Raw genomic sequence first — 9,931 nt, forward strand, 5'->3', positions numbered from 1 at the left:
ACAGAAGAGGGGAACTTTTGAGGAGACTGTACCCCGAGCACCAAGAGTGTCTGTGTCTATGGCACTCTTTACACTCAATTTTTTAAATATTGATGCTCATGGCCATACTGCGGCTGAACGTCATTGTTCAGAGCCAGATAGGCCCAATGAGATGGTTAAATGGAAAAATGTCCTTGATAATAAATGGTATGGCCCGGATCCTATTTTGATAAGATCCAGGGGAGCTTTCTGTGTTTTCCCACAGAATGAAGACAACCCATTTTGGATACCAAAAAGACTCACCCGAAAAATCCAGACTGACCAAGGGAATACTAATGTCCCTCGTCTTGGTGATGTCCAGGGCGTCAATAATAAAAAGAGAGCAGCGTTGGGGGATAATGTCGACATTTCCACTCCCAATGACGGTGATGTATAATGCTCAAGTATTCTCCTGCTTTTTTACCACTAACTGGGAACTGGGTTTAGCCTTGATTCAGACAGCCTTGGCTCTGTCTGGACAGGTCCAGACGACTGACACCATTAACACTTTGTCAGCCTCAGTGACTACAGTCATAGATGAACAGGCCTCAGCTAATGTCAAGATACAGAGAGGTCTCATGCTGGTTAATCAACTCATAGATCTTGTCCAGATACAACTAGATGTATTATGACAAATAACTCAGCAGGGTTGTGAACAAAAGTTTCCGGGATTGTGTGTTATTTCCATTCAGTATGTTAAATTTACTAGGGCAGCTAAATTGTCAAAAAGTCTTTTTCAGTATATGTTACAGAATTGGATGGCTGAATTTGAACAGATCCTTCGGGAATTGAGACTTCAGGTCAACTCCACGCGCTTGGACCTGTCCCTGACCAAAGGATTACCCAATTGGATCTCCTCAGCATTTTCCTTCTTTAAAAAATGGGTGGGATTAATATTATTTGGAGATACACTTTGCTGTGGATTAGTGTTGCTTCTTTGATTGGTCTGTAAGCTTAAGGCCCAAACTAGGAGAGACAAGGTGGTTATTGCCCAGGCGCTTGCAGGACTAGAACATGGAGCTTCCCCTGATATATCTATGCTTAGGCAATAGGTCGCTGGCCACTCAGCTCTTATATCCCATGAGGCTAGACTCATTGCACGGGATGGAGTGAGTGTGCTTCAGCAGCCCGAGAGAGTTGCACGGCTAAGCACTGCAATGGAAAGGCTCTGCGGCATATATGAGCCTATTCTAGGGAGACATGTCATCTTTCATGAAGGTTCAGTGTCCTAGTTCCCTTCCCCCAGGCAAAACGACACGGGAGCAGGTCAGGGTTGCTCTGGGTAAAAGCCTGTGAGCCTAAGAGCTAATCCTGTACATGGCTCCTTTACCTACACACTGGGGATTTGACCTCTATCTCCACTCTCATTAATATGGGTGGCCTATTTGCTCTTATTAAAAGGATAGGGGGAGATGTTGGGAGCCGCGCCCACATTCGCCGTTACAAGATGGCGCTGACAGCTGTGTTCTAAGTGGTAAACAAATAATCTGCGCATGTGCCAAGGGTATCTTATGACTACTTGTGCTCTGCCTTCCCCGTGACGTCAACTCGGCCGATGGGCTGCAGCCAATCAAGGAGTGACACGTCCGAGGCGAAGGAGAATTCTCCTTAAGAGGGACGGGGTTTCGTTTTCTCGCTCTCTTGCTTCTTACACTCTTGCTCCTGAAGATGTAAGCAATAAAGTTTTGCCGCAGAAGATTCTGGTTTGTTGCGTCTTTCCTGGCCGGTCGTGAGAACGCGTCTAATAACATTATATATACCTTAAAATATTTTAGACCTACAAAAGTATTTCTGGATTTCTTATTAGAATTATGACAAGCTCTTTATTTGTGTTCAGTTTTTAAAGTATAGTCAAGTGTTACATATTACAAATGTTTATAAATATCTTTATTTAAATTAACATTTTATAGTTTTCAGAACATATTTTCTGTATAACTTTAGATTTAATGTCTATGGTTATTGTTATTCAGATATTTTTCATTTAATATTTAGTTTTCCTACTGATTTTATTAATTTCTTTGTTTGAAAATGTTTTTATAATTTTCTTTATATATAATCATGCCATCTATATGTAATAATAATTTAACTTAAATGCCATCTTTTCTATTTGTCTCTTCTTTCTTTAATAATTTGTATTATCAACAATTTTCAAAACCTTAGTGACTAAGTTGAGATAGCAAGTACTCACATTGTTTGTTTGTTCATTCCTAATTATAGGAGAATCCAGTAAGTGTAACATTATCTGGTTGACTTAGATTTTCTTTTCCTAGTTGCTAAGGCTGGAATTTCAAGCACAAGACTGACTAAAAGATTTGAAAGCAAACTTATTTTTCTTCTTATAGATATTTTTGGAAGAGAGTCCTGTTCTTAACAATTATGTACTGGGTTTTGTTAGGCACAGGATAATGCTTTTTATGGCATCTCAACTGGGAGATGGGATGTGTGGGAACCTTTCCTCTAAGTCTCTCAGCTTGATAATGTTTAATATTTTAGTATATTTTTAAGTTAAATTTATGAGTGTTTAAAAAATTTTTTTAAAAAAATTGTATTGTATGAATGTGTATGTCTCTTTATGTATATGTGCATGTGTATGCTGGTGATTGCAGCGAACAGAACAGGGCTTTGGATTCTCTGGAGCTAGAGTTAGTCAGGCAGTTGTGAGCTTCCAGATGTCTGTCTGTGCTGGGAATTAAGCTTATCTTGTGAAAGAGCAGCAAAGTACATGTAACTGCTGAGCCATCTCTCTATCCACTACCACCTTTTTGTCCTTCATATAAACCTCAATGGTAGTGATACATCCTTCTTAATATTTTAATGAATTAAAATATATTTTAAATTTTACTGAGTATAAGAACATTGATATTCATATATTTGGAGATTGTTTTCATAATCCTTTGTCTGGTCTAGCAATTTTTATGCATTTTCACTATTTATTTATTTATGAGGCAGACACTTTACAGCTACTTCTAATCTATGATTTATCTTTCTCAGCCTCCAAAGTACTGGAATGATAATAATGTAGTACAACCTCCAGAATCTCTGAGTTTGGAGTCAGGATAAATTTGATCTATAAAATTAATTGAAAAATAGTGCCTCTTTTTTCTTGGTTTTAAAAGAGTTGTGAAGAAGTCTTTAGTTGTTAGGCAGCTTGATACTAGACAATGATATTACTCTGCACACCCTCTTGTGAGAAGAATGTTTACCATTTTTTAAAAACATGTTAATGGCTTTGACCCATCAATATTACTCAGTTGTATAGATATGGTGGTTTTACCTATATTGTAATCGTATAGCTCATAAAAGCATATTTATTTCCATAAAGTACATCCTTTTCTATATTAAATAAAAAATTCAGTATTCTTTATTGGCTATTCATACCAACTCAAGCAGCAGGGAATATTTTCTCTGTGGTGGACTTCATTTGTAAATTTTTAAAGTTTTATACACTTTGTAAACTTTGTAAACCTTCAAGGCAGGGGAATAGTAAGGCCTCATCCTACAAGAAAAAAAAGTCCCACCAATCATTGAGTGTGAGCCAACAATCAGGCTACACAATCCCTCCAATCTCAGGTTACCTTGGAATACTACATCTGTTTCTAAGAAATCATACATAAATCCTGCATTCTGCCTATTTCTCTTCTGCATCTTTCTCTAGCAGAAGCAGCCCACCACACTCCTGGGCTTTTCCCTCCCAAGAAATCTCTTATGTGAAGTTTGTTGTACAGTGTGAGTATGTGGTATTCTTTAGCTGGCAATTGCCAAGATGCCTTTCAGAGCAGAGCTATAACACTTCCTTCCAATGAGGAAACCTTTCCCAGGTGGAGCAAACTTTCAGACAGAGACACTTTCCCAGTAGCTGGAATAGCATCTCTGTTGGGGAAGCAGTTCCCTTCTGGCATGCAACACTTACATAGTCCAACTAAGATCTTTTAACTTCATTTTTTCCTTTCATTCAATGTTCAACCTCTTTTGAAAAACAAAAATCATCAGGCAATCATGATCTCATATTTGGATAGGTTGCATTGAGTAGAGAAAGAATCTTTGCCTGTATTTGTGGTCAGTACACTCCAGTTTATCCAAGTCCTTAACAGAGACAGGTTATCAGCACTATCATTAAGATCATGTCCACCTGTTGTTCATATTGTCCTTAAATCCTGAAAGGCTTCAAGGTTGATATCACCAATTGTTAGACAAGTACATTGGGATTTCCAGAAGCTATACAGGTTCAGTTGAGTCACCTTTTCCAGCAATGGTCAGCTGTGAATCATAAGTCCAAGAATCTAGTAGTTGCTCATTCCCATGAGGCTACTTGTTTCAGCTGGTCTTATGTAGAAGTAGATTCCAACAGTTGTGCTGGCAAGTAAATGCAATCTGCAAAGAAGAGTGAATCTTCCTTCTTCCCATGTCTCCAGAAGGTGTGACCCAGATTAAAGTTGTGTACCACCACACCTGGATTTGGGACTTGTTTTGTCCCAGGGTGATCTTGAACTCAGAGATCTTCTTGCCTTAGTTTCCTGGGATTAAAGGCATGTACAACCTTGCCTGGGCCTAAGCTTTTCATGGCAACTATGCCTCAAGATCTCCATGCCAAGATCCAGGTCAGAGAATTGTGTCTTCCAGCCTCAAGAGCTGGATCACAGGTGAGCCTTCCAATTCTGGATTGTAGTTCATTCCAGATATAGTTAAGTGGACAACCAGGTATAGCCATTACAATGCTATACTTACCTTTCAGCCACACCCATGACTCAACTTTTCAAACTGGCTCAAAATGCTGATTTAATATCTAAACTTGCTCTCTCATCCTCTATCTGTTCCTATCTGTAACAGTCTGGGGTAGCTCTTACATAATGGATGTTTAACATTCAAGAGATCTCTTCCTCTAACCAATAGCCTATCGTAATAGGGTTAGAGAACTGCTCTATCAGGCTGCCAAAGGCTGATTTAATCCCCTAAAATTCCCTTATGCCTTTCTCCTTCACTATGGCTTACACCATACACTGATTTTCTCCATGACCAAAAGGAAGATTACTGTAAAAGGTAGCCAGAAACATAAAGAGGTTGTGCATATTGTTTCTGAAAATACCATTGAACCAATCTGGATGATTCTAATTGTTTAGCAGCTACTGAATAACTTTCTGTCTCACCATTTTAGGGATTATTCGTTGTGTATCCCTCCTGGGTCACACTCATGACCATCATTTGTTGCCTTGCCCACTGTCTTATTAGACACTCACCTCACTTCTCTTTAATTATTATAATCCAAATATGGCTATCACCACTTATCTCTCCCACATCTGCTTCACCTATGCTTTAACTCACAAGTATCACAGAATGCCTTTAACTCCTCAGGAGCACACTTCATGGGCACATTGAATTCTTAAAACTGCAATAATACCTTAACCCTTAGTGCTACCCTTAGCCCTTATGCCCTAGCATGCATTATGCCTTGACTCTCTGTTTACCACTGCCTACACATTGAATGGTCTGGGACTTGTGCCATGGCATTCTGTTTTACAAAATTAGAAGAGGTACCTGGCAAAGAACTGGTGCCATTTTCACCACTGGGTTTATAGTGGCATGGCATAACAAACAAGTGGTTCAGATCCTACTCTTTTTTCAGTTCTGGCTTCACAACTGGAGCATCAGAGAGAAGTATTTTTGTTTCTTCCTCAGGGTGTTTGTCAACTAGTCAGGTATAGTAAAAGACAAGATCTGACAAACCAGATGGATCTCCAAAACTGTAAGAACCAGCTTGATTCATCTGGCCAGTGTATAATTGACAGTCCAATATGGAATTTAGATATTACACTTCCTAACCCTCCTGCTATCCCTTCTCTGTTTCTCTGTCTGTTGGTCTCACTCTTTCATTACTCATTTATTTACTTTACATACTGATCACAGCTTCCCCTCCCTTCCAGTTCCTCCCTTTTATGCCTCCCCTTCACTATATCTCCTCAAAGAAAGAGAGGCCTTGCATCAATAACAAACTACCTTAACATATCAAGTTGTGGTAGGACTAGGTTCATCTTCTCCTATTGACCATAGGAAAGGGACCGAAAGGCAGGCAATGGACTCAGAATCAGCTTCTAGTTCATTTGTTAGGGGTCTTACATAAAGACCAAGCTGCATAGGTGTAGGAAGTCAAGATCTATGCCATTTGTGCTCTCTGTTTGATGGTTCAGTCTCTGTGAGACACTATGGGCCCAGATTAGCTGTCCCTGTAAGTTTTCTCATGGTATCCTTGAGCCCTCTGGCTCCTTCACTCCTTCCATCCTCTCTTCCACAAGATTCCTGAATTTCACCTAATGTTTGGCTGTCGGTTTTTTGGCTGTCGGTTTCTGCATCTGTTTCTATCAACATCTGTGTGAATCCTCTCAGAAGATGCTAGGCACCTATCTACAAGTATAGCAGAATATCATTAATAATGTCAGGGGTGGGCTTTCTCTCATAACATGGGTGTCCAATGGGCCAGTCACTTCTTGGTCATTCCATCAATTTCTGCTCCAATTTTGTCCCTGTACATCTTGTAGGCAGGACAAAAATTGGGTAGAAATCCAATACTTGGGTGAGTTGGTGTCAACATCACACACAATTGGAAGTCTTGCCTAGTTACAGGAGGTGGCTGTATCAAATTCCAGGTCCCCATTGCTAGAAGTCTTAGTCAGGGTCACTCTTACAGATTATTTAGAGTTTCCCTTGTCCTAGGTTTCTAGTTCATACCAAGAGATGCCACTCTTTCCAGTTCTCTCTCTTTCTCTCTCTCTCTCTCTCTCTCTCTCTCTCTCTCTCTCTCTCTCTCTCTCTTCCTCTCTTCTCTTCTCTTTCCCTCTGCCCTCCCAAAACTTGATGCTCCTATTTACCTACAATCCCTCACACCCATCTCCCTTCATTCCTCCCTTCTTGCACCCAATTTTCTATTTTACTTTAGTTGGACATCAACAGACAAAATTTAAAAATGGAGTATACATGGTTTAATATATGGACATCCATCAGAGTAATCCACTACATAAACAAACTCAAAGAAAAAAACCTACGTGATCATTTCATTAGATGCTGAAAAGCATTTGAGAAAATTCAGCATCCCTGCATGTCTTGAAAAAATAAGGAATTCAAGGCCCATACCAAAACATAGTAAAAACAATATACAGCAAACAAGTAGTCAACATCAAACTAAATGGAGAGAAACTTGAAGCAATCCCACTAAAATCAGGGACTAGACAAGGCTGCCCACTCTCTCCCTATCTCCTCAATGTAGTACTTGAAGTTCTGGGTATAGTAATTAGACAACAAAAGGAGGTCAAAGGAATACAAATTGAAAACAAATAAGTCAAAATATCACTATTTGCAGATGATATGATCATATACTTAAGTGACCCAAAATATCCCATCAGAGAACTCCTGAAGCTGATAAAAAACTTCAGCAAAGTGGCTGGATATAAAATTAACTCAAACAACTCAGTAGCCTTCATCTACTAAAAGGATAAACAGGCTGAGAAAGAAATTTAGGAAATAATGCCCTTCAAAAAGTCATAAATATTACATATTCTGGTGTGACTCTAACCCTCCTCCAAGCAAATAAAAGATCTGTATGACAAGAATTTCAAGTCTCTAAAAAAAAGAAATCAAAGAAGATCTCAGAAGATGGAAAGGTCTCTTATGCTCATGGATTGGCAGGATTAATAAGTAAAAATGGCCATCTTGCTGAAAACAGTATACAGACTCAATGCAATCCCCATCAAAATTCCAAGTCAATTCTTCATAGATTTAGAAAGACCAATTGGCAAATTCATTTGCAATAACAAAAACCCAGGATGGAGAAAACTATTTTCAATAAAACTGGAGGAATCACCATTCCTGACATCAAGCTGTATTACAGAGAAATAGTGATAAAAACAAACAAACAAACAAACAAACAAAACTGCATGGTATTGTACAGAGACAGGCAGAAAGATCAATGGAATAGAATTGAAGACCCAGAAATTAACCCACATACCTATGGTCACTTGATAATTGACAAAGGAACTAAAACCATCCAGTGGGAAAAGGACAGCATTTTAAACAAATGGTGCTGGTTTAACTGTTAGTCAGCATGTAGAAAAATGCAAATTGGCCCATTCTTATCTCCTTGTACAATGCTCAAATCCAAATATACCAATGACCTCCACATTAAAACCAGATACACTGAAACATATTCAAAAGGAAGTGGCGAAGAGCCTTGAACACATGAGCACAGGGGAAATTTTCCTGAACAGAACGCCAATGACTTTTGCTCTAGGATCAAGAACCAACAAATGGAACCTCATAAAATTGCAAAGCTTCTGTAAGGCAAAGGACACTAGCAGCAGGACAAAACAGCAACCCACAGATTGAGAAAAGATCTTTACCAATCCTACATCCAGTAGACGGCTAATATCTAATATATACAAAGAATAGAAGAAGTTAGACTCTTGAGAATCAAATAACCCTATTTTTAAAATGGGGTAAAGAGCTAAACAAAGAATTTTCAACTAAGGAATATTGAATGGCCAAGCAGCACCTAAAGAAATGTTCAACATCCTTAGTCATCAGGGAAATGCAAATCAAAATAACCCTGAGATTCTACCTGAAACCAATCAGAATGACTAAGATCAAAAACTCATGTGACAGCAGATGCTTTAAAGGATGTGGAGAAAGTAGAACACTCCTCCATTGTTGGTGGGATTTCAAGCTGATACAATCACTGGAAATTAGTTTGGCAGGTCCTCAGGAAATTGGACATAGTAGTACGGAGGAACCAGCTGTACTACTCCTATGCATATAACCAAAAGATTCTCCAACATGTAACAAGGTCACATGTTCCAATATGTTTATAGCAGCCTTATTTATAATTGCCAGAAGCTGGGAAGAACCCAGATGTCCTTCAACAAAGGAATAGATACAGAAAATGTGGTACATTTACACAATGGAGTACTACTCAGCTATTAAAAACAATGAATTTATGAAATTCTTAGGCCAATGGATGGATCTAGAAAATATCATCCTGAGTGAGGTAACTCAGTCACAAAAGAACACACATGGTATGTACTCACTGATAAGTGGATTTTAGCCCCAAAGCTCCAAATACCCAAGATATAATTCACAGACCACATGAAGCTCAAGAAGAAGGATAACCTTCTTTGGGTCCTTTGCTCCTTCTTAGAATGGGAAACAAAATATTCACAGGAGCAAATATGCAGAGAAAGTGTAGAACTGATTGAAGGAAAGACCATCCATACTGTCCCACCTAGGGAATCCATTTCATATATACTCACCAAATCCTGACACTATTATGGATGCCAATAAATATTTGCTGAAAGAAGCTTGATATAGCTCTCTCATGAGAGGCCCTGCCAGAGCCTTACAAATACAGAGTTGGATGCTAACAGCCAACCACTGGACTGAGCACAGGGTCCCCAGTGGAGGAGTTAGAGAAGGACTGAAGGAGTTAAAGGGGTTTGCAACCCCATAGGAAGAACAACAACTTCAACCAAGCAGACCCTCAAGAGCTCCCAGTGACTAAGCCACCAACCAAGGAGTGCATATGGTTACAGCTGTATATGCAGCAGAGGATGACCTTGACAAGCATCAATGGGAGGAGAGGTCCTTGGCCCTATGAAGGCTCAATAGATGTGCCGGTGTAGGGGGATCAAGGGTGGGAGGTGGGAGTGGATGAGTGGGTAGAGGTACATCCTCATAGAAGTAGGGAGAGAGGGATGGGATGGGGGTTTTCAGTAGGGGAAAACTGAAGAAGTGGATAACATTTGAAATGTAAATAAAGAAAATATCCAATAAAAAAAGAAATGGAGCACCTAGCTAAACAGAAAATTCTCAACAGAGCAATCTCTAATGGCCTACTTAAAGAAATGTTCAACATCCTTAGTCATCAGGAAATGAC

This window comes from Mus musculus, chromosome 4, assembly GCF_000001635.26.
Source record: "Mus musculus strain C57BL/6J chromosome 4, GRCm38.p6 C57BL/6J".
Lineage (NCBI taxonomy): Eukaryota > Metazoa > Chordata > Mammalia > Rodentia > Muridae > Mus > Mus musculus.